The sequence below is a fragment of the Phacochoerus africanus genome, chromosome 1 (genome assembly GCF_016906955.1).
Source record: "Phacochoerus africanus isolate WHEZ1 chromosome 1, ROS_Pafr_v1, whole genome shotgun sequence".
Lineage (NCBI taxonomy): Eukaryota > Metazoa > Chordata > Mammalia > Artiodactyla > Suidae > Phacochoerus > Phacochoerus africanus.
In genome coordinates, this window is record NC_062544.1 from 256979030 (window position 1) to 257006051 (window position 27022).

At 36.2% G+C, this 27022-nt stretch overlaps 1 long non-coding RNA gene across 1 annotated transcript; it reads left to right on the plus strand.

The window, feature by feature from the left end:
- The first annotated feature begins 16408 nt into the window (after positions 1-16408).
- LOC125113491 (uncharacterized) lies at positions 16409-24503 on the plus strand. Its single transcript, XR_007131472.1, has 2 exons — positions 16409-16571; positions 24391-24503. It is a non-coding gene; the product is annotated as an uncharacterized LOC125113491 (long non-coding RNA).
- The last annotated feature ends 2519 nt before the right edge of the window (positions 24504-27022 follow it).

Consider the following 27022-nt stretch of genomic DNA (forward strand, 5'->3'; position numbering starts at 1 on the left):
TCCCTGGCTTTGCTTAGTGGCTTAAGGATCTGGTGTTGCTGTGAGCTGTGGTATAGGTCACAGACATGGCTTGGATCCCGCCTTGCTGTGGCTGTGGCTGTGGCTCTGGCTGGCTTATGGTATAGGCTGGCAGCTACAGCTCTGATCTGACCCCTAACCTGGGGACTTCCATATGGCTCAGATGTGACCCTTAGGGGAAAAAAAAAAAAGTATGATGCTATTGAAACAGCTCTCCTATCATGGCACTCAGCTTTGGTTTTCACGGTAATCATATATCTTTACCGACAATACTGTTTCCTAAGATAATGGATTGTACATAAGAGAAACCATGTAACACCTTGTGAAAAATGGTTAGGGGCATTATTCACAGGCAGATCACAAAACAAGTTTATACCGGAGAGCTATGTTCCTATCCTTAGTAACTTAACTCTTAGAACTTTTCTTACCGTGTTTCTAAAGTGTGAATCTTATGTTTATGTTACAATAAACTTGCAAACAAAATAAGAGAGGAGAGTTCTAATCATAGTGTAAGTGCTAGGGCAGAATATCTCAGGAACATTATTATTTTTGTGGAGTGCTAAGTAAGAGCTTAACTCAAAGGTGACCTAATTAATTTGCAGTTAATTACGGAGGAATGTTTTTCAGTAAAGGCTATTCTTTTTATTTCGTAGGCAACCTGCTTTTATTTTGGGTAAAGGCATTTAGCTATTCACGTGCAAGGAAAATGATGGCCATCGTACTAGGCCTCCATGAGAGCCCAAAAGGGTCAGCTCTTAGGAAGAAAGGTAGGTGAATAAGGGAATCTATCCATCCTAGTTATAAAGAGATTTGATCGGTGGCTAGTAAATAAAAAAAATATATATATCATATCTCAGAGCTAAAATGTTGACAGGTCACATGAAGAATGTTGAGTAGAGATAACTTTTTATGGCACCAATTGACACCACAGCCACAAAAAAATTCAGCCCCATCGTAAAAATAGGCAAAGCCATCAATTTAGTTCACAAACAAAGCCTTTCCTGAGAGCTTACATATGCCCAGCGCTTAATATAGTTGATAGTGTCAACTCCTTTAAGAGAGGAGCACATTTTACCCAGTATTTCAGAGCCAGCTGGTATGTCTTCAAAAGAATCAACATTTAATAATGCATAGATTGCAGCTGTGCCTCAAAGACCCCACCAAGGAAGCTGTTTTCAGGTGTCAAGAGTCACTGGATACTTGAGGAGTAAAGTGATACTTTACTTGCTCAACACATGACCAATGGGAGGAATACTTTGGAAACGTATTAGTAATGAAGCTAGCCAGACAACCAGATCAGATGCCTAGAGAAAAATGTGGCAGTTTTGGGTGAAGTGGATCCTGACCCAAAGTACATAAGATGAGCCTGGGGATGAACAGAGGAATTGGGCCTGAAATCTATGTGTAGGTTTGCCTTAAAACAGTGGCTCTCAGTGCTGAATTCTCATTAATATCACCTGGAGAGCTTTAAAAACCAACAGTGCTCCCAAGGCCTCACCAGGGACCAATTAAAGCCCAAATTACTAGGGAAGGGCCCAGACAGAAATCTATTTAAGACTCCCCAGTTGGTGATAGCATGCATCCAGTTTGACGTATTGCCTTAAAGCTACTGACCTTGAAAACTTCCAGAAAGGCCAAGCGAGAAACCACTGCTTCCAAAGGTAGGAAGAGTTTCTAGCCTTGGGAGTGAAGAGGGTTTTGCCATTAAATTTTGGCCAGATATATAACTTGATATTTCTTAATTCTGTATTTTTCTCTCTGTTTTCTGTGTTTATTCCTTTGCTTACTGGACTAGCAAGAAATATTCTGAAAAGCTAAAGTATTCTGTTGTTTGTACAACCTAGATAGAAGGTAGGCCTAATGGAAAATAAAATAGAGAGCCCCTGTTGAAATGGGTTTGAGCCTCTGCCAGGCTGTTACATTGTCTGGGGTAACTGGATTTTAAGCCAAAATGCATTTTATGGAATTATGATAGGATTAGATGTCTAAGAAAAAACATACCAGCTTAAACATTTGTTGCTCTGTACTTTCATTTCTACATCACTGTAATTTTTCACTACTCCCCAAGAATAGTGGGCTTTTATTGAGTAGCTACTTTTGTTAGGTAGATGTTAAAATAGTTTTTATACACATAATCTCTAACGTTCATGATAACCCTGCTAAATAAATATTGCTGTCTTTTTTTGTGGGGTCAAAGCTAAGGCTTGGTGAGATTAGGCATTATTTTTCTAAGGTCAAATACCTGACTAGAGGCTGAGCAAAAAGTTAAATTCAGGTGTGTCTGAATCAAAAGCCAGTTCCATTTCCGTAAAATCCATTGTTAAATTCTTCTTGTGAGATAACTACTCTGATGCCTAAGAGTATATGCACTTATAATTTGATTTCAGTAAAAAATCTCTTGTCTTTTACTTCTTTTGAGGAAGAGAGTGATGAGATTAGAGTGATAGGGGACTCTGCCTAAAAACCAATGGAAAGAGTGATTGGGACCATCTAAGTATTTCTTTAATGTATTTATCCTAGATCTTCTGCAGTTTGAATATGATATGCCTATGTGTAGTTTGTCTGGCATTTATCCTGCTTGGTGATCTCTTAGCATCCTGAATTTGTGGTTCAGTGTCTAACATTAATTTTAGGGAAACTATTAGTTCCTATATCTCTAAATATTGCTTCTGTTCCTTTCCTTTTTTCCCCTTTGTATTTCCCTTACATGTATATTACACTTTTATAGTTGTCACACAGTTCTTGGGTATTCTGTTCTCGTTTGTTTGTTTTGCAGTCTTTTCTCTCTTTGCTTTTCAGTTTTGGAGGTTTTTATTAACATACTCAAGCTTAAATTCTTTCCTTGGCCATGTCCGGTCTATTAATGAGCATGTCAAAGCTATTTTTCCATTTCTGTTAGGGTTGTTTTTTTTTTTCCCCTAGCATCACTTTTAAATTCTTTCTTAGAATCCCCATCTCTCTGCTTACATTATCCATCTATACTTGAATGTTGTCTGCTTTTTCCATTAAATCCCTATGACTAACGTATTAAGCACAGTTGTTTTAAAGTCATGGTCTGATCATTCCAACATTCTTGCAATATCTGGATCTGGTTCCGATTCTGGCTGTTTCTCTTCAAAATGTGTTTTTGCCTTGTAATTTTTTCTTAAAAGGTGAGCATGATACACTGTGCAAAAGGAATTGTGGTAAATAGGTCTTCACTAATGTAGTAAGATTCGGGGGGGGCATTCTGTGGTCCTATGATTAGTAATTTGTGAGCCTGTGTCCTGGACTATGAACTTCACAAGTGTTTTTCATAACTCACCCCTAGTCCCTCGCCTTAAGTGTGTTAGGATGGACTAGAATGGATCAGAGTTGGGTATGTCCCTTCCCCCAGGTGGGTTAGGTTCATATAAAATCCTAGCAAGTTAGGTTCTGGTAAAATAGTTTCTCCTGAGGATAGACCTTGTTAAGAGGAATAGCATGTGCTCTGGCCCAGGTCAGCATTGTTTCTTCCTCCCTTCCACCTGCTAGAAGCATAGGGGATTTTTCTCTGTTTTCACTGGGAAAACCTGGTAATAGCTAGGAGTTAAAACTCCGCAAGTGTGGGAGCTCCCTGGTGACTTGGTCCCCTGGAGTTTTTAACTCTCAGCGTTGTTCACACTGAGCCTCCAGCAATTTGTCAATTACAATTTGGGTTTTCCTCCGCTGACACCAGTTCCCACCGAGGTTTCTGGTGGTGGGTTTCTGCTCAGATTAAGTTGTATTTCCTTGCATCCACCAGTCTGTCTCTCCAATTTGGGGGAGGTGGCACAGCTGTTTGCTCTGTGACCTCACTTCTATAATGAACTTCAGAAAAATTGATTTTTCAGTTTGTTTAGCTTTTTACTTATTAAGTTGGAGTGATGACTTCTAAGCTCTTTATATGCCACACCAGAAACCAGAAGTCTCTGTTAGTGTAATTTTATTCCTCATGTGTTTATCAGCAAAAAATACAATAGTAGCCCAATTAAAAAATAATCTTGAGGGACAATCTTCTTATTTGCTTGTTTGTTATTTCTGAGTTTGAGAGAAATGTTATTGGATATCATTTGTGTTGTCTGCTTTTCTCTCATTTTTGCTTCCTGGCGTAAGTCCTACAGGTCACAGATGGTCTCACTTATCTAATTTCACCCTCGCATCCCACATTAGCAGCACTTCAGAATAAGTTTTTAAAAGTATATATTGAATTACAGTTGACCCTTGAACAACAAGACTTTGAGCTGCGTCATCCCATTTATACGCAGATATTTATTGCATAGTTTAGGCTGTGTTTAAGGATCAACTGTACATGATCTGTGGGTGGTTGAAAATGTGGATGCAGAACTCATGGGTAAGGAGAATTAACTGTGGGACTTGAGCATTCTTGGATTTTGGTATCCTAAATGGGTCCTGGAACCATTCTCCCATGGATACTGAGGAACAGGTGTATATGTTTTAAATAATGTGTGTGTGCCAGGCACTAGACTAGGAAAGAGGCTAATCTCTGTTACAAAGCTTTGCCCCTGGGCTCATCAACATTGTATCTCTTCTTATTGATTATTGAGTCTGTTGGTCTAAATCGTCTTATTCCTTAATACCTATATATTCCAGTTCTGAAATACTGTATTACTTATTCATTATTAGTACCAATCTTGAGTTTTTTAAGCCTTTGTGGATTCTGAAAATATTCTGATAATTCGCTAAATTATAAACTGATCATCAATAATCTCTTTGTCGACCATACCTTAGACTCCAAACATCTATACTCTTGTTGAATTAGCCATAATTTTAATTCATTTTTTTAAAAACTACATCAGTGGACCAGGTGTTGATAAGTACTTGCTCTATGTAATGGGATAACAATTGTAATAACTCCCCATTCTACTCCAGGTGATATACCCAAAACAACTAATGTCAGTCCAGCTCCTTTGCTAGTGATTAACACAAGGTGGGCCAACCTCACCAATTTGGTCTAGTAGCCTCAGAAGTGATTTGCTGGGAAACCTAGGACAGTTTCCACACTTGAAAGAGACGTTGGGAGATATTTATTGCTCATTTTTAAATTGATAACTAGGAAGCATATATTCTGGACTATTGCAGGAGGCCCTGGGAACAATGATGGTTAAGGATGAAAAAACCCAAGAGATGAAAGACACTCCTTGACACTGTTGAGTCACTGGGTCAACCAAAATAAGGCCCCATAATCTGGATTTTTTTTTCTTTTAGGTAAACTTTTTTCCTAATTTCATAAGAATATTTGAAATGGATAATCACAGAGTGAGATGACATGGTAGACATAATAATGGCTCCCCAAAGATGTCCACATCCTAATTCTCACAGAACTGTGAATATACTACCTTACAAGATAACAGGGACTTTGAAGATATGATTACTTTTGAGGACCTTGAGTTGTGAAATTTATCCTGGGTTATCTGGGTGGGCCCAGTGTCATCCCAAGGCTTCTTAAAAGTGGGAAGAGTTAGAAATGGAGGTCATAGTAATATCATAGGAGTAGTTGATCTCCTGGCCTTGAAGATGGAAGAAGGGAAGCAGGAGCCCAGAAATGTGAGCTGGCCTCTAGAAGCTGGAAAAAGCCAGGAGACTCTTTCTTTGAGCCTCCAGAAGGGAGTACAGCTTAGCCAACATCTTTATTTTAACATGGGTTGGACTTCTGGTCTACAGGAATGTAAGATAATGTCGTGTTACACTAGTAAGTCTGTGATACTTTTGTTATGGCAGCAACAGAAAACCAACACAGAGGGACAAAAACCACTGCAGAAATCAAGAGGCTGGCCTAGTGCTCAAAGGTAGAATTTGATGTCCTACTGAACTTTAAATAATTTCTCAATACATCAACCAAACAAGGCTATCCTGTAACTATGATGGCTTGGTTGGGGAAAAAAAAAAAAGATCTTTTTATTATCATATCTTAACACAGACAAAACACGAACCAGTTACCTTAAACTATAAAAAGAACAACCATTCCTCCAATCCTGGTTAATGAGTGACTACTTGCTGATTTCTTTATCAGTTATTTATTTAGCTTTGCTTAGTGTTTGGTCCTTAATAAGATTGATATGAGTACCCTCACTTCATTGCAGCCTCTAACCCAGAGTAAAGCCCCACAACCTTAAAAGTTCTCCCAAATCGCCTGAAATCTAGCAAGCCCTCCCTAATACCCTCCTGCTGAGATGCTTCACAGATTCCCTTGATGTTCATTCTCCATTTCTGCCATGAGGGATAAGCCAAACCTGTTCACCTACAGATGTGGTACTGAAGGTCATTGCCTGGATAACATGGACAGAAGTATATCCAAATATGTTTTTAAAGCAATTAGTATTTTGTGCAATTTATTTTATGCTGTAATTAGAGATCCCAAAAGATAACAAGTTCTGTTAATGAAAATATAGAGAGAATAGTGACAGTTTTCTTGTACTTATCTTCTATTTATAAGGGCTAGTTTTCTATCACAGGTGGTGAGTACTGAGGGACTGCACCATTCTAGTCTGTGAATGTGTCCTTGTTATGGAGAAGAACTGACCTTGGGAGAAGCCAAGATGGTAACTCAGGTAAGGGAAGATGATGTTGACTCACAGTGTTGATATAAAGGTGTTAAAGCTAGACAAACATCGAGGTCAAGAAAGGAAAGTGCCATGGATGAGATTTGATTTGGGTGTTGGCTGCACTTTTGTAGGTCAGGTGAGAGATGATGTACAAAGAGGGGTGACTTAACTGTAATAATCCTTGATGTGACTCCTTGCAAGTGCTGCTGGGGTGGCCTCTACTGCTCAACCTTGCCAGACAGGATGATGACTGAAAATACTGCCATGTAATACAAGTCTCTATTTCTAAATGTTCGGTATGTCTCTGAATTCCTATGAAAGTGTTAATTCCATAAAGCCGATTCTAGCTGTGTAATAAGAAAAGTAGGTAATAGACTACTTGATTAATAGTTTCATAACACAAAGGTTTAAGAATATGCCCATAAGTTTAATTGACTTTTATTTGTCAGTAATCAGTAATACTAAATGTTGGTACAATATATGCATAGTTTTAAGAAAGTATGTAATAACCCAAGAATGTGGTTCTACACACACACAATTTTCACATTCTATTCATTACAGTATATTGAATATAGTTCCCTGTGCTACACAGTAGGTCTTTATTTTATATGTAGTACTATATAATAGTGTGTATCTGTTAATCTTATCCTTCTAATTTATCCCTCCTCCCTTTTCCTCTTTGGTAATCCTAAATTTATTTCAAGAATGTAGATTTTAAATATAGATATTTTAGAGAAAAAGATCTAAGTATTGAACATCTATAATGGCTTGAGCAAGAAAGGCACTCATTCCAGTGGCACACCAAGTGCAGGGCAAATGAATGGTCCACCTGGTGTGCAGAAGTCATCAGTATCGGTATCACTGACATTATTTAGAAATAGAGTATATGGCACCCAAAACAGAATGGATTTTCAGTGATCTATCATTGTTTAAAAATTCCCTACAAAAATTCTTCCCTCTTGGTGCTTTTCTTACACTGAGCCCATTGTTCACCCTCCTTGGTACATCATTGTTTCTATCCCTCTGGCAGAATTGAGCCAAGGGAAGTGGTCCAAGGTGGTGGGGGATTATTTTTCAATTCATGGACCAAGAATTTTCCCAGATAATTGTTCCCCATCCTTTATGGTATTGTCCTCTGCTAGGTGTAAACATGGTTCTATATACATTGTTGGTGGGAATGTAAAACAGTACAACCACTTTGGAAATAGCTCTGACAGTAGAAGTTAAACATGAATGTTCCTTATTGCCTAGTGATCCATTTAAGTATTAATTTGAGAAAAGAAAACATATGGTCACACAAATTTTAACAAGAATTTTATTTTAGAAACCTAGCCTTGACTGATTTCATACTAGTATTTATAGAAAATATGAACTAAAAGTATCAGAATGTTTTTTTTTTTAGTACGCAATGAATTTATTACATTTATAGTTGTACAATGATCATCACAATCCGATTTTATAGAATTTCCATCACACACCCCTAGCACATCCCCCCATCCCCAAACTCTCTCCTTTGGAACCCATAAGAATCAGAATTTTTGTGTGCGTGTGTGTGTCTTTTCGCCATTTCTAGGGCCGCTCCTGCGGCATATGGAGGTTCCCAGGCTAGGGGTCTATTCAGAGCTGTAGCCGCCGGCCTACACCAGAGCCACAGCAACGCCAGATCCGAGCCGAGTCTGAAACCTACACCACAGCTCATGGCGACACTGGATCCTTAACCCACTGAGCAAGGGCAGGGATCGAACCCACAACCTCATGGTTCCTACTTGGATTCATTAATCACTAAGCCACCGACAGGAACTCTAGAATCAGAATGCTTTGATAATTACAATGACTTTTATTTTGTACTTTTATTCTTCAATTCAAATAGCCTTATTTTTATTCCATAGCAAGGAATAGTCATCCCTTTGTTGCCTTTGGTGTTAATTTCTTGAAATATTAGTTTCCTTTGAAATATTATGTCTCCACTCCTGCCTTCAATCCATTCCCCAGTGCCCTGCAGTCTGACTTCTGTTTCCATCACTCTTAAGTTAACCACTCTCTTTAAGTGGCCTGGAAAATGGTTTTTAAATTCAAAGTCTGCTTTTTGGTGATTTTTCTTAATTGAATTTGGCAGCATTTAACATTAAAAAAAAAAAAAACTCTTCAGCGTCTTTTTCTATCACTCTTTCCCATCCTTATCAGAATACTTCAGATCCTTTCCCAGTTTCCTTCTCACTCTTTAAGGTGTATGTCTTCAGGTTTCTTCGACCCATAGTCTTAGCACTCTTCATGCTTAGGATGTTGATTCTAGTTGAAAACATTCTCCCAAATCCTCATCCTTGAGCTTTTTTGAGCACTGGTTTCCCACCGCTATCACCCAGTGTGGACATTTTAAAGTGACCCCAAACAAATTTTTCTAGAATCTAATCATAAATTCTTTCTGAACTGATATGCATGTGTTTGTTGTCTACATGAGGGACATTATTTTCCACTATGTCTCTCACCTAGAAACCTTGAAATATCTTTCCATATCTAACCCCTGTCACATCTTAAAATTCTACTGAATTTCTTAGGTACTCTATTTCCGTGCTTCTATAGTTTTCCAGCTGCTATTTTTCTTTTCTTTAGATTATTGCATTTTCTTAATTTGTTTTTTATTTGTATCTTTTTTTCTTTTGAGGGCCACACCTGCAGCATATGGAGGTTCCCAGGCTAGGGGTCGAATAGGAGATGTAGCCACTGGCTTATGCCACAGCCATAGCAACATGGGTTCTGATCCATGTCTTCAACCTACACCACAGCTCTTGTCAATGCTGGATCCTTAACCCACTGAGTGAGGCCAGGGATTGAACCCGCAACCTCATGGTTCCTAGTCGGATTCATTTCCAGCGCACCACAACAGGAACTCCAATTTGTTTCTGTTTTCTCCAACTTTTCGTCCATACTGCTAGAGTTATCTTCTGAAAACAAAACAATCCATCACAATTCTAAAGATACTACTCAAAGATTGTACATTTTTTCTTAAGATATACGCATATAGGAGTGTCTATTTTATCAAGAGAAATGGGTCAAAAGATAACTCTTAAAGTGTAAGACCCCTGTATCTGTATTTTACTGACAACACTCTAGCCAATTTCTTTTTGGCCCACAGACTGCATTGTCAACCATGCGGGCTCTGGCAGGCCATGTGCTTCTTGACCCCATATAGCAGAGTGCTCACCATCTCTGCAGCTTGCCAGATAAGAGAAAAATAAAAAGATCAAATCAAAACTTCTGAACTGTATTTATTGGGTTTACAAAGCATCCAACATCAGTAAACCTGAACTTCAGTAAATGTTAAGCAATTTTCTCTTTTGGAAAAAAAGAGCAAAACCCCAGGGCTGTGTCTCCAGAGTTTGAAGCCAGAAGAGTTGATATGGTATCAAATATTTTTTTAGTAATAGTCATTTCTAAGAAATGTAGCCCAGTATCTGACACATAGGAGGCTCTCACAAAATCCTTGCAGATTGAAATGTGAGCTAGAGAATAATGATAATCTCATATTTCCATTTCATTGCATGAAGCCATGCATCAAAAGGATCTGGGTAACTTGCTTCCTAAGAGAATACCAGCTCTGGGGAACTCTTGAATCATGAGGCTATAATTGTGTTCAGAAGCCTGTGTGAAGAGAAGCCAGAAACTACTGTTTACTGGTGAATAACTTCTCCCTTAAAGGGAGAAGTGGAAGAAATGCCTAAAGTTACTAATGTGTCCATGAAATGCAATGAATTTAGCATCATCTGAGGATCAAAGTATTGAATAGCCCTGGTAAGCAGTATCACATACTAGAAAGAACATTTTACGAGACAGGAAGACCTGTGTTCTCCTGACTTTGACACTTACTAACTTTGAAAAAAAGCATGGGCAGGTTTTGTTTCTTCACTGCATTTCAGTTTTCACATCCATGAAGTGAGGGTAGAAATAGAGTTGCCTTGAAGATCAAATGAGCAAGTATGAAACATGCTTTGTGAAACTTTAAAAAGAATGGGTTATTATCAACTGTCTAGTTCCACATTTAACAGCAAAGTTTACATGCCCTCCCTGTAATTACTTAGTAATGCAGAGATGAAAGTTGCTATGGAATTCTGCTCTTTAAACAGGAGACACTCTGACTGTGATTGTAAAAGAGTTAAGAAAGTCAAAAGTGTTGGTCTTTCCACCTGCAGCAGGGAGATGGAGAGTAGAGGCTTCAGTGTACTGACAGTAAGATAAAAATAATGGCCCAGTGGCAATGCTTGCATTTTTGGACTTAACATAGTAGCTGCTTTGTTTCATAAGTTTTATTGTATTTAATTTTTCCTTTAAATGCTCTATTACTAGCTACCGTTACAGTACCCTGAAATCCTGAAACACAGCCAGATCTTGGTGAGCACAGAAAGGAAGATTGAAGTTCTGTAGGTAGGCTACCCCGTGTATGCTCAGTCTTAAGAGTAAGGAGAATGAAAGAGGGCATGCCAAAGGCCAGGAGAAAAATCACAGCATGGTGAGAGACATGGCAACATGCAGATAGGCCTCATGAGAAGGAAATGCCAGTAGATCTCTTTAACAAGAAAAGCCCAAGAAACTAAATTCACTAGACATTTGAAAGAGATCCATTATATGTTCCGTTGAGTGCATATAAGAGATGCAGCACTCTGTTTCCGCCCACTCCCCCATTATTTAGTTTTCAACATGGCTGTAACCTTATGGATACGGTCTGTCACAAATCAAGCTATATTTTATAAATAGATGCCAAAGGCCCAAACCAAAGAAGTCACTTCATATGCACAAAAAGAATGGCTCTGTTTTTGCAGTTTCTTTTTCCATTTAGATCCCCAAGTGGCTATCAAGTATGCTTCATCAAACATAAATCTCTTCTAATTTTGCATGTTGAAATTATGAGTAATCTTAAATCTTGCTCTACAGAGAACTGAATCAGGATCCTGAATGCAAAAAAAAAAAAAAAGATTTTTGACTGTGTTAATGTTCATGCAAATGGCATCTTAGCTACATGGAATGCATGGAAACCTAGAATTAAAATATATTGCATAAAGATTTCCTACAAGATATATACAAAGATGTTGGAAGAATTTGGAAACCACACTGGAAATCTTTGCAAAGTTAAGGATCAGTTGTTCTATTTTGGGCAAGAACTAATGTGGTTGCAACCTTCTGTACCAGCACTGTAAAAAATTGATCAACACAGTACTAAAATTCTGCTATTCATCACTTCCAGTTTAAATTTAAATCTCATCTACCTTTAAACTACCTATCAGGATGTAAATTGATATTTTAAAACTTTTCCCTCAGCTATTTGGTAGTAAGCATCCTGAGGGGGAAGTAGCATGTTGTAAAAACAATGGACTCCCTGTTTTCCATACTTTCTGATATCAATTATGTTCAAGGTTTCACTAATGGGAGTCATTTCCTGTTCTGTAGGTCGTCTAACATCCCACCCAAGAATTACAGCATCACCCGAAATTGCATTATACCACTCTAAAATAAAATTTTCATGTCATGAGCCTTTTTAGTAATAGGATTTCACTTTGAATTACATTTAAAATGAAGTGCTACAGCAATTTCCTGAGCAATAGCAAGAATTTACTGCTGCTTTTCTTCATCTGGTCACCTTTCATCACATTCAGTGGAGGGATAGCAAATCTAGCCAATTAAAATTAAGACAGTATTTTTTTTTTTGTCCTTTTATAGCTGGAGTTGAGTCTGGTTGAAGAAGGAAGAAGACATGGTATCTTTAATTACTCTCATTATTTACTTAGGACACAGTAGCAAGTCATTTCAAAGGAAAATTCTAGATCAGAGTGAAATATTCCAAGTTTTCTATGTGGACCAGTATTTTCTACATGCAGGTGTGAGGCTTCCTGCAGCAGACAGTATATTTCTATAGCTGCTAATCTGTCACATTTATTAAAAATGCTTTGACTGTGCTGTGCTGAATTTTGTCCTTAATAAATGAACACAATGATCAAATATCATCCCCCACACAAATCTTTCTTTATTCATTTTTAGCATAGTTAATTACCAAGCAGAAAAATTTCAGGTGTGAGACATTTCTTGCTTAAAAACTATTATTTTTATTTTTTGGAATCACTATCTTTCCGGTCAAAGTTAAGAAAATTTGTAGAATGAGTTTGCCAGATTATTCGTATATATATTAAAAAAAAATGTAGATTCCCTAACTCAAAACTATCTTCTTCTCATGTGTAAAGAATCACAAGATAATTACCTTTACTTAGAACCCATAACAATTCTCTAAATCAAACTTGTCTTTTAAAAGATAAGAGTTAGTCCTGCTGAAAATGAGTGACTGTGGTCAGCTGAGATGAAAACTAGTCCTACATGCCAGCTGCTTCTCTAATGAGTGTAATTTAGGTTAATAATCTCCTTGTTTTAAAATAAAAATAATTATTGGGTAGTTGAAAATAAAAATAATTATTGGGTAGTTGAGCCTATCAGCCAGTCATTCTTTAATGTGAATGAATTTAAATTATTTTTCTTCTTAATTGATATCAGTAGCAAAAATGAGGGATTAATAAGCCTCTGGGAAGAGGGAAGGCGGTTGTTATTCGCATCTTCAATAAAGAACATAGTGTCAAAAGTTGAAGGAGAAAAAGGATTGGAGTCTTAAAAACGCAATTAAAAGTATGAATCATTCCCAAAAGGTAAAGGTTTGAACAGATTCAAACAGGAAGGGTGAGCAAAGGGTACCAGACATAAACTCAACATATTTTGCAACTTTTGCCTAAGGCTCTAATGGCAAAATTATTTTCCATTGAAATTCATCTTACATGCCAAGTGCTTGAAACATAGGCTTGCCTTAAGAGACTATATTATCACCAAAGCAGAGAATTTTTTACTTTTTAGAAAAGGATTTGTGGAGGGTGGGGTGGATGTTATGGGAGGAGTTAGAAAAATTGAGGGGTCATTGTTGCCAGGGTTGGTGAGGATCACCAATTACAGCACAGATAGCACCAGGCTCTGAATTCTGTCAGACATATTATCTCCTAAATATCTACATTCAAAGAGTTGAACAGAGCAGTTTTGAATGGCACTTTTCTCTGGATGGCTGTGTTTATCAGTGGATACAAACCACCAGCCCAATTAATAAGTGACACTGAATTTCCCACAAAAGTTAGAGATAATTCATAAAATGAATTTGATCCAAACTTTCCTGTAGCAGAAGAGATTTGGGGGGAACTCAATAATGTTTACCAAAGCCCTAATCTAACTGCCTTTAATTTTTTTTAAATTTTCTAATATTTAGAATCCATTAGCTACAAGCACAATTTTTAATTGAAAGCTTTGAGTATGACTACTTATATTTATTCTAGTGTCTAAAGGAGTATCTTCTCACCTATATCAGTTAACCTGTGTTTTTAAGTAGCAGAACCTCTGATAATAGTAGCTTATAGAATAAAAAAAAAAACTTATTCAAAAGAAAACATTTAATTACTTCTTGAATAAGACCAAGATAGGCAGTCCAAAGCAGGGTTTGTTTGTTTGTTTTTTTTTTTCAAATCCTTCTACTCCACCTTTCTTATCATGTAGGCTTTTTGCATTTGTGCTTCTCTGTCTCCCTATAGCTGCAAAATGGCTGCTATGGCTCTTGACATTAAAATTCCATCCCAAGGCAAAAAGTAGGATGCAGAACCCTTCTCATGAAAATTGAAGTCCTCTAAAATATTCTTGAGTCTCATTTGCCACAACTAAATATATATAACTGTAGACCTGTCACAGACAAACAGGATAGAGCCATAATAATGATAGATCTAGTTCAATTATGAATCTTCCTCTGAAACTGGTAAAAGATTCTACCTGCTTTTGAAAATTGGGAAATTTGTGGAGAAGATGACAGGTAGATATGAATCTTTTAAAGTAATGACAGTATATCTGCCACATCACTACTGGGGAAAAAAAAAACCCTATTGTAGGAAGTTTATCATATTAACTATACTTTAAAACAATGCAATTAAAATCAACTTATTAATGCATCCCTAAGCATGCATAGTTTAAATAATTTTAGGTTGAATTCAAGCAGTATTCACAGCAGGTTGGTTTTCAACATAGATAAATTATTACAATGTGTATATATGTAAAACAGTTTGAATATTGGCATTATCTAAATGTTTATGTGTCTTCACATTGTAGTTGGTTGAAGCATTGTATGTAAATAATTGAAATTAGAAATGCAACTTTAGTTGCTTCAAGTTTTGTGGGTCAGAAGTCCAACATAGATCTCACTGGACTAAAGTGTTAAAATGGCTCTCTTCCATTCTGGAGGCTTTAAGAAAGAGTACATTTTCTTGCTCTTTTCAGCATCTCAAGGCTATGTGCTTTCCTTGGTTGATGTCTCTTTTCCTCCACCTTCAAAGCCAGCAATAGCAGGTTGAGTTATTTTCAAGTCACCGCTCTCTAGCTCTTCTTCCATTGTCATATCCCCCTTTCTGGAGTGGTTCTCCAATTTTAAGGACTCATATGACTAGACTGAGCCCACCCAGATAATCCTGGATAATCTTTCCTATATTGGATTCTTTGGGAAAGTGACTACCATGTCCGCAGTTTTCAGCTCTTAGGGCATGAACATCTATGGCAGGACAGGGCACTTTTCTGCCTACCAGAATTTACAAACATTTTTCCCCTAATTTTAATGAAAAAACTTCACTGTTATATTCTGAGATAATTTTTAAAGTGTACTTTATTATTTTGTGTTTAGACTCTGAAATAATCCCTGATTAATTTTCAAATAGCTTTTATTAGATGAACATAACTTTTAAATATAGATGCACATAAATGCATATATCGTTTTTTTATTTCGAAAATTTCAATACATATTTTATGTCTTCTAAGCATTTCTACATAAGAAGTCTCAAATTTTCTTGTTGCCCAAATAAGTAGAAATGGATATATTATTGTAAAAATGGATGGAATCAAATAAAACATATACCATAAATTGTCTTCTGCCTGATTAGATCAGGCCAATATAAATTCTCCAACAGTTGATGTAACATGCCCCAGGAGTCTACTTTGCCATTTGGAGATACAGGAATTTCTTCTTTCTCAGATAGTCTATCTTTGGGATATGTAGCTCTGAGTAATTCCAAGCTTGTCATATTTCCTGGAGGGGAAAAAAAACCCAACTCATTTTTTTCAAATAACACAGCACTGGAGAATAAGGTCTTTCTGAGTTTTATTATTTTGAATTTCATTTTTTTTGTCTTTTGCCTTTTGTTGTTGTTGTTGTTGTTGTTGTTGCTATTTCTTTGGGCCGCTCCCACGGCATATGGAGGTTCCCAGGCTAGGGGTCGAATCGGAGCTGTAGTCACCAGCCTACGCCAGAGCCACAGCAACGCAGGATCCGAGCCGCGTCTGCAACCTACACCACAGCTCACGGCAATGCCGGATCGTTAACCCACTGAGCAAGGGCAGGGACCAAACCCACAACCTCATGGTTCCTAGTCGGATTCGTTAACCACTGCGCCACGACGGGAACTCCTTGAATTTCATTTTTAAAAGCAGAATATTCTTTAAATAGTAAAGGTTTTTGTTATGAACTTTTCAGAACTTGTTTCATTATGTTTTATATAAGACAGGAGTGATAATTAAGTTATAAGGATCTATAGTTAATTATTATTTGCTATAGACAAATTCAAGTTAGGAAAAATAAATCTGCATAGATTGAACTCAGTGATATTTTGACTAATTAAGTTTGGGTATATATTTTTATATCTGATTTTCTTAGTTAAATCTCTACTAAATGGAAAAAAGGTTATACTTTTTACTTATTTTTGCTTTTGCATCTTAGCAAAAAACCTTCTTGCTAAGAACATTTTTCAAGAAATAAAGCAATTGGGAAAATGCCTAAAGCACCAAACTAACCTGGTGACTTGAAGATTTACTTCAAACTTGAAAGAAGACAATTTGGAGGAACTTTTATTAGAGAATGTATACTAGGATTACTAGGAGGAAAAATTGGTAAGCATCTAATCCTTTTTTTGTCTCCCTGATTTCAACATACATGATTGTATAGCCTTTGTCCTTTCCTCCCAGTGACAGCTTCATGTCAGAAGTTATCTCACAAGACAGCTTTAAAAAATAATTACACCCATTCCTACTTGCATGCTCCTCTCTTCTCACTAAATGTTGAAGACTGTTTCCATTTCCCTAGAGTCTTTCCTTGACCAATAGAACATGGTAAAAATGATAGACTGCCAATTCTGAACCTAGGCTTTCAGAGGCCTGTTAGCTTCTGCTTTCATTCTGTTGATTTCCAGTTATATCCAATGATGCAAGGAACCAAGTCTAGACTACTGTAGAGGAAGAAGCCACAGGGAGGCTGACGGCCAAAATCAACTGGCAGTAAAAGGCCTTCTTGGACATCCAGCCCTAGCTGTGCTATCACATGTCTAGATGAAGGCAACCATGTGAATAATTTTAGACAATCACACACAGAGAGAGGTGTCATGTAGTCGAGGCGTGCCAAACACAGGATTATGAAGAAAAAAAAAAACCACCAAAAAATGTTTTAAGCCATTGTTTTTTTTTTTTTAATTTTAAAAAATTTATTGGAGTATAGTTGATTGACAATGCTGTTACTTTCCACTGTACAACAGTAATTCAGTTATACATATACATGTATCCATTCTTTTTCAGATTCTTAAACCATTAAGTATTGAGGTTATTACAAAGTAATAGGCAACTAAAGTAACTAAAGTACATAGTGACACTAAGGTGCTAGTTGCGTAATTGAAACCCATTCCAATAAATAGACACAATTTTAAAAACAAAGTCTTAAAGATTGTTTTGTTGTATAAGTAAAACCTTTAAAATTATTATGCCATTTTCTTTACATATATTTATTCATATAAATCTCAATTTTCTTAGCTACTTACTTAGTAAAATTAATTTTCTATGAAGGGCTTAAATTATTCAAAGACAGAATTTTGTTTAAGTATTACAGATTTCTCCTAATGCTGCATTTGGAACATAGCAGCTATTAAAGGAGGCCTCAGCACTATTTGCAATAGTCAAGACATGGAGCAATCTAAATGTCCATCAACAGAGGACTGGATAAAGATGTGGTACATATATACGGTGGAATATTATTCAGCCATAAAAAAGCATGGAATAATGTCATTTGCAACAACATTGTATGGACCTAGAAATGATCATACTAAGTAAAGTAAGTCAGATAAAGACAAATATCATATAGTATCACATATATGTGCCATAAAATGATACAAATGAACCTACTTACAAAACAGAAACAGACTCACAGACTTCAAGACAAACTTAAAAATTGCCAAAGAGGAAAAGGTGAGAGAAGAGATAAATTATAAATTTTGAATTAACAGATACACAGTGCTATATATAAAGTAGATAATCCGCAAAGATCTACTATACAGCACAGGAACTCTACTCAATATTCTGTATTAACATATATGGGAAAATAATCTGAAAAAGAATGGATATACATGTATGGATAGCTGAATCACTTTGGCATACACCTGAAACTAACTCAAAATTGTAAATCAACTATACTCCAATATAAAATATAAATTATATTTTAAAAAAAGAGACCTCAGAATCTGGGAGTAAATTCTTACTCTGAGACTAAAACAGAAAAAAAAAATCAAGAAAATTAATTTATATTTAGTAGTAAATAACTAAATTAAAAAGAGGCAGCGGCAGCTGAAGTTGGCAGCCCATACCCTGAGAGATGATTTATAAACAGGCTGATGGTTAGGACCTGGGATATGCCTATGTCTGATCAAGGTGACCAGGGTATAGCCTCAAGTAGACATGTCTAAGATATGATTGATGTAAAACAAAATTGCAGGCTAGTCAATCGTGTCGTACCTTGCTTGACTTGACATAATGGTGCTTGTGGGCATTCAAAGAGAAAAAAGAACACTGCAGAGCATGAATTCTCAGTGTTTACCCAGTACTGTGCAGGGAAAGCAGTATTCTGATTCCAATGGCCAAAGTTCTTTAAATAAAAATTCCTAGAGTGAAAGACAATCCATCAATTTACATAACCTCACACTACTTTGTGAAAACATCCAATTTTCCCTCTCCAAATTTCAGTTTCTCTAAAGAGTCTTATGACTTATACTTTTGGGTTTGAATGGATTTGCCTACTAGAAGGGAGTTGCTTATGCACCTAATTGACTCTTATTCTTAGGAAAGGAAATCTTTTTATTATAGAGAACACCATGCTATCAAATCATTGAATACTGTCATAATATGTAATTTCCCTTCCAAAATGAATGATAACAATGAGTGAAGAATGGTAGAGCCAATTTTAAAGTGTGAATATATTGACCGCAGTCCACTTAGATCACTTCCTAGATAAGCGGTTTTCTCCTGTGCTCAGATTATAAGTAAAATCAGTGACTCAAGAAAATCACAAATGAATAAATGTCATAGATCCTTGGGTCCCTTGTAAGTAGTTGAAAATATAAACATTAAAGCTATAAATATCAGAATTTGAGAGTATGCATTGACATTTGTTGATACATAGGTAGTCTTCAAAATTCATTAATGATTTTTAATAACTCTGAGTCTCATCAAATCTGGGTATGTTTATAAAGTCACTAAACCAGGCATTCACAGGTATTAATGCTACAGTTTGTTGTCACCCTTCTCATCTGCCCAGACATCAAACTGATCTCTTTTCTTCTTGTTCCCTTCTCTTCTTTCCCTCCCTGCCTTGTTTTCCCCCTCTGATATCTTTCAAAATTTGTATAAGCATGGTAAAGTGGAAGTTTCACTTTTCTAAACATTTATTTTATACTTACCTGAGAGGCAAGAATGGGTGAACTGAAAATCATTTATACATACATGCAATTGAAATCACAGGAAATGAAGCAAATGCATAGGGTAGCACCTGGGCCAATTAGCTAATGCTATCAGCTTTGAATGAGAGAGTTTAATAAGATTTCTTAAGTTTTTGCTGTTGCGTTGTGGACGATTGGTGAAGGTAAAGCTGGGTTTGATAAGATTGGTTATAAATTGAGTGATCATACACCCTAGTTTTCCTTGGTTAGCCCTAGCATATCTGCTATCCCAGCATAATATTTAGTATTGCTTTCTTTTCTTTCCTAAAGTATTCTATGTTTTGGAAGATAGATTTTAAAGTCACCTCAGTTTTAGAAAAGTTTGAAAATAGGTAAAAAGTGAATTAGTGTAAGTATTAATAGTAAATTAATACTTTCTCTTTTGTGCATGTTAGAATATTATACATGTTTTGAGTTGAATTCTGCAAAAACTAATATCAAACTGTCTTCTAGGGGGCCTGACCACTTACCAACTCAAGTCTCTTCCCAATTTGTGACTTTCCATTAATACCCTCTCCCCACCCCCAAATTACTTCTAACCTCTAAAAAAAAAAAAAAAAAAAAAAAAACAGAAAAAGCAAAAAAAAACAAAAGCCAAAAAAAAAGACCAAGATGTGCAGATCTCTGATTTAAAGATATTGCAGTTCAGCACAAAATCCTGGATAGTAAAGCAAGAGTTCCTCCTTAACTTTTCAGTATATTAGGCATAAGGCTGGGAGGTGGCAAAAATTCAATCAATTAAAAAATTCAAGAAGATCCCATTCTACCCTCCTCAAAAGACATGTAAAATCAGAGTTTACACATTGGATGAAAATTTACTGATTTAAATCTCAAAAGGTGGATAGTTGCAGGACTTCAAAATAAAGAGAGTACATATTTGTAATACTAAGTTACCTCAATAGTTTTTTACGTAACATTTACCCAATATTTTATTATCCTTTTGGAGTACTTTCAATAATTATTCATAATTTGTTCATTTCAGTATTTTGGAAAAATACTTTTATACACAGCAAATCATTTTCCCTGGAATTTTAAAATTATGTGACTTCATTCTACTTCTGTTTCTGTTTGTGAGGAAATGGTAGTTTACTGAGGGAACAGCACAGTGTATTATATAAAAACATGAAATCTGGAGCCAGAAGGCCCAAGTTTTGGCTTTCTTATTTCTTACTGTATAACCTTGAGCAAATCCTTAACCTCTGTGTGCCTTGATTTCCTTACCTGTGAAATGGAAATAATAGACATACCTCATTTTTTAAAATTAATAATCAGTTAATATTTATAAAGGGCTTAGAATAGTGCCTAGCATATAACTTATACTAGACAATGTTTGTTAAAAAATAAATAAAATTCCAGAAACTTCGCTTTAGACCAGCAGTGTAGATACTCCAATTTTTTTACAATGCCAAGTCATGTCTCAATGTTTTGTCCCATATTTGATAAACTATTGGTCTTAAGGTCAAATGTCTAACATAATAACAGGGAGGAATAGACCAAAAGTGAGAATTTTTAAAAACAATTTTATTTATCTCAACTTTCTAATTTTTTCTAATATCTTTATCTTGGTTGACAGATAGTAAATGTGTCAAGAGTTCTATCAAAGATGTATTATGGCTAATTATGATTCTATTAAGCACATACAAATTGAGTAAAGCTGATTGTGCTCCATTCGAATTGTAAGTGCATTTTGAGATGCATAAGAGGACACAGATGGACCCTTGAAATCTCTTTTCCTAGTAATCACTACAGTGAATGAGATAGAATACTTGATCCTTATAGTAGGGCTGGCTTCATGGGTGTAAAAATCAATGTAGTTACACAAGGCTTATTGCTTAGAAGAGCCCTGAGCTTGATTTAATGCTCTGCTGTTGCCATCTTGAAAATTTTAATAATATTTGAACCTGTATTTCCATTTTGCACTGGGCCCTGTAAGTTATGTAGCAGGTCATGTCTTGTGCCTCACATGATTTGAACATTCCCTTATAGAATTGTAAATGTACAGGCTATGTAATTTTCTTCTATACTAGCAACAGGGAATATGCATTTCAAAAAAAAATGATAGGTACAAATTTTAACTTAACATACAAAAGACTTAAGTCTGCAATTTTCACTTTCCTACTATGGACATGACTTGAATGGCATGTCATAATATTCTTCAAATCCAATATGGATGAAGCTGGACATACCGTATTCCTACTCCAGTATGTTTTAAGTATTAATTGTACTATCATCTCCCGAGTCATTACGCTCAAATCCTCTTTCATCTTTGACTCTTGCTTGCCTTCCACAGCCAGTCACTTGCCAAGAGCTATTGATTTTCCTTCGTAATAACTCTCACTTTATTCTTGTTTCTTCTCATTCTTACAGCCCCCACCATATTGGAAGATCTCATTACTTTTAATTTACTGCCGATAGCTTCTTTACTGGTTTCCTGATCCAATCTTGTGCTTGCCATACAATTAATTTTACCTATTGCTCTAAGTTTTCTTTTCCTAAACTATAGCACTGATCAGATTTCTCCTTGGCTCAAAAACCTTGAGGGCTATTTTCTTCAGAATTAAGCCCATGTTCCTAATATGCCATTTATCTCTGCAAATTCATCATAATCTACCAATCCAGCTTGATCTCTCAAAACCTCTTCATACAACATATGAAAATCACAATGACTCCTTACCGGTGACTAGATTTTCTGTGTGTACTTATACTTTTGTAAATGGTTAATTATATTTTGTCATTGAATACATTTAGAAATAACTGAGAGAAGAACCAAAAATAGAAAAAGAGACTGAAGATATAAGCAGGTTCCAGGTCACAATGGGTGTGGTACATAATATGAAAGAATGTGGCTTTTATTCTGAATATGTGAGGATCCTTGATGAGTTTAAACAGAAAAGTAAGATGATCAGAGTTTATTTATTTAAACAAGATCAATGGTTACCTGGTAGAGAAGAGGTTGAGGGAGACATGAGATACTGGGGAACTTAATTAGGGAAGTATATATATGGAAAGAAAGTAAAATTGTCAAATTCAAGAAATATTTAGAAGGTAGAATCACTCAGTAACATATTAAGATTGATTGGATGTCAAATCAGGGTGACTCCATATTTCTTTAATAACTCAGTCCACTTACTAACATAGGGAACCTAGGAAGAATAACAGGTGGTGGTAGAAGAAAGAAGCAGGGCTTGTGTGTGAACAAAGAGTTACTGATCAGTTTGGATGAAGAGTTGTTAAAAAAAAAAGTTCAGAGTTCTTGTCATGGCTCAATGGTTAATGAACCCAACTAGTATCCGTGAGGATCTGAGTTCGATCCCTGGCCTTGCTTAATGGGTTAAGGATCCAGCTTTGCTGTGAGCTGCGGTGTAGGTCACAGATGCAACTCAGATCCAGCATTGCTGTGGCTGTGGTTTAGGCCGGCAGTGGTATCTCCAATTTGACCCCTAGCCTGGGAACCTCCATATGCCACGGCTACTGCCCTAAAAAGACAAAAGACCCCCCCCCCAAAAAAAAAAAAAATTCAACCGAGTACATTTTAAAGATCCTTTTGGTTTTACTCAATGATTCAAGAATTGGGTAATACCCTATCTAGCTGGTAAAACTCTCTGAGGAACTATGCAAACTTGAAAACCTACAGGCAGAAAGGAATGGGAACAAGCAAGTTTTACTAGCAAAAAGTGGATTGTCTGGGGCAGGTCATTTTCCTTTAGGGGATGGCAGGAGTCTCTCAGGAAGATGACCACACTAGTGCTGACCAGGTGATTCCTGACTGACTGGATTAAGATCCCATTTCTGGGAGAGACCAAAACTGTAATTAAGTCTCAGTTTGGTGACATAGGGTTTCATATAAGTACCTCCATTTTGAACCCTTTTTTTTTTAAACAGTTATTTAAAGACTGTCATGAAGGCAGCAGGTAAGGGCATTGAAAGAAGAGAACCCCAAGACAAATATCATTCACTTAACAATTCTGTATGGGATCAATCTTGACTAAATGAGTTTAGCAAATTTTGGTCAGGTATAAGAATTCAAGAGTAAAGGAAAATTAGTATCTTTTAACAGAGTGAAGACAATACAGGTCAGAAACAAAACTGTTCAATGAAGGACGTAATAGCAAAGTGATAGATTTAATTTTGATTGTAGGTATTCACATTTTTAATCTTCCAATTGGTCTTTCCTACCTTTAAGATTAATTTTGATCTCTTAAAGGCAAGTGCAAAGAGAAAATTTGATCATGGTGTTTTATGGTTTGGGAGGGTTTATTTATTCATCTTTTGGCTGAGAAGAAGCTTGTGTTAAGTACTCAAATCTACCAAACTTTACAATCTAAGGAAATAATGATAATGAGGGAAAGTGAGAGGTCTTCTCATTTTAACAGAAAGATGTCAAAATTCTCTGAAGGCAATTTTCAGACTGAAATGATTGCCACATTTTTGTTGATCAGAGGTAATTCTGCATTGAAGGTTCAGCCTGATACTTAGCTCTTGGATAATGGTAAAAGATATTACACATCCTCCCACCTGGTATTACAGCCTGCATAGCAATAATGAAGACAGATTAGCGCTATTTACCTCCTGACACTGACAAGAGTAGCTTGTCTTTTTTCCTCTATTTTATCATTAAAGTCTTGTTTTTCAGCATTACATTGCCTGAAGACAGCATGCTGCAATCTTGAATACCAAAGGAAAGGTGTTTAAATAGCATTAATGGCTTGGATCACCTCCTGGCTAAAACCAAAGATATTCAAACTTAATGCTTTCTTCCATCCTTAATTTATACTTTTATGGAATCATAATGAACTTGAAGAAAAAGATCTTTTTTTTATTGACAGTGATAGGAACAGAAATGGGAAAAGGGGTCAGACACTTATAAATATATATGATATTTTGGTTTATTAGATGATATTTGATAAGAAATTTACCAACATTCTAACATTTACCCTAACATATACTCTTCACAGATGCCAGATGGGAAGGAGATCAAGGTGATGGACAAGTTCAATTTTTTGACAGACTACATTGAGAGGAATATTGGAAAGATTCAGTCTGAATATTATTAAACATTTTTCTTTTAGATTCTGCCAGTTTTTCTTGATTCATCCCTGGTTACTCTCTGGTTTTCTTGGCTACCAAGAAAATTGATGGCCTTTCTTTTTTATTACTGTTTTCTCCCCACACGAGAGTATACATTTATTTCAACCATAAGTCTTTGGTCTAGATCTTTGATAAAGTTTAAGTGGATTATATCATCTTGCCTTATTCCTGTCGGCTGCCACTGCCATTTCTCTAGAACAGCTTATCAGATTTGTTCAGCCTCACCTCCACCTCAAAAACCCAGCCTGATTGCAGAATTCTATACCTGATCAAGGATGTGATTCTTCTTTTGGCAAAGACAGAATAAGCATTCGTGCATGGGGTCAGGTTGATAGCAGCAGCAATGTTAGGCCTCTCAGCTGTAGTTTGGGTATGTCTTAGCTGAAACTATTTTCAGATATCATAGCCTGCAGTGGGGAATTGTGTTGACCTGACTTAAGTTCTGACAGCCCAGTGCTCCACTTTGATGCTAGGACCCAATCCTTTTTCTCTCCTCATTAATGATCACAGTACCCTCACTGCCCCTTGCTGTCAGACTAAAGTTGAATTTTTACGAGCTGCATATTTTTACTTTCATTCTCCTGTTGAAAATCTGGAGACAGAGACTATAGTTGCTCATGAATAGAAATCTTAGCATTTCAGAATCAGAAATGACTTAATAACGTTTGAGTGAGGATCTACATCCTACCACAAGGGTGAATATGCTGCATTCACACAAATCAAGGATGAGAATGGGGAGGAGTGGGTGGTGTCAGAATGGTTTCTTAACTGGAGCTAGTGCTGGAAGGATTGTTAGTTTGTCTGGAGATTATATCATTTCATAAGGTGATGCAGTTCCTTCTTCTATAGTGACCATGAAAGGATAGGGCAGTGTTTAAAACTTCAAGCTCTCAAGACAAACTCTTTGATTTTGAATCCAGTATTTTATTTCCTTGCTTATGATGCACTAATTGTTAACTAAAGTCCTAATTTCATCCTCTATAAAATTTGAGAAAATATTATTCGCTTGACAGAGTTACTTTGAGAATAAAATGAGCTTTACCTATAAAGGCCTTAGCACCTTGCATAACACATGATTGCTTATGTGTGAAAAATTTTAGTTCAATTATTTGGGGGACACCAACATTTTTCTTTTAAACAAAAAACTATTGTAGAGATAATATAATCAAACACACAAAAGATCAGTTTACTCACAAAGCCACACACCATATATAGACTTTGTGGAATGCTATTGGATAGAACAATTAAAATTTACTATCTGACTTGAGTTTCAATCACATGTGTAGGACAAAAAGAAAAAAGCACTCTGAGTTATTTTCCTACCTGTAGTATAACCCATAACCCAGCCTTGCACACTCACATTGTCCAACACACAACATACACATATCTTAGTGAAAAAAAAGACAAGAAAAAGTTACAAAAGCTACTTTTTTTTTTAAAAAAGAAAAGAATGGGAACAGATGAACTACATTTTTAGGAGGGGTACAGAAGTGAGGGTATGGGACTGGTCAGACTCTCATTATTTGAAAGGTCAGAGTGGAGAAAAGACAGTGACTTATGGTATGAGAAGGTAAGCATGAGATCTGTTGTAGCTAAAAATTTGCTTTTTTGTAAAGTAGACAATGAGAAGTTTCTAGAACTTGAATATTCTAGAATCAGAAATACTTAGGAATTCCTGTCGTGGTACAGCAGAAACGAACCCGACTAGGAACCATGTGGTTTTGGGTTCGATCCCTGGCCTCGCTCAATGGGTTAAGGATTTGGCGTTGCCATGAGCTGTGGTATAGGCTGGCAGCTATAGCTCTGATTTCAACCCCTAGCCTGGGAACCTCCATATGCCGCGGGTGTGGCCCTAAAACGACAAAAGACAAAAAAAAAAAGGAAAAATACTTAACAGTTGCCAAGAACTATGTTAAACTTGGTTCCCCTTAAAGTTTCAAAAAGATGTCTATAAAGAATTTCTTTTTGACCAGAGTCACTTATCCTTTTTACACTACACCATGTGGGACACATTTTTACATGAAATACACTATAACTGACTATCTGAGAGAAACATCTCTCACTGCAGAAACTTATGGGATAGGAATTTGTGTCTGCAGAGCCTCCCAGAAAATCATGCCAATAGTAAGAACAGTAATAACATATCTATAGAGAAGGATCAGGATATAAATCACAATGTGTGAGAAAAGATGTTTACATGTGGAAAATAATTTTATAATTTAGCATGATGATGTTAATAGTGTTTTTATGGAATCCCTTTTTCAAAGGTGTTCAGTTATTCAGCTTTCTTTGAAGGTTACGTGTAATTAATCACTGCTCCAGGGTAATATATGTTCCCTTTCCAAGTTAAGAGAATCTACTCTGGAGGAGGCACAAACTAGGTGGGCAAAAGCTATAAATGTATTTTCATTTATCCACTCATAACCCTTTTTTCTGACCTTTTTTTGAGATTTTTTTTTTTTTACTTTGTCAATGTCATAATATTAGTGAAAGGTTGTT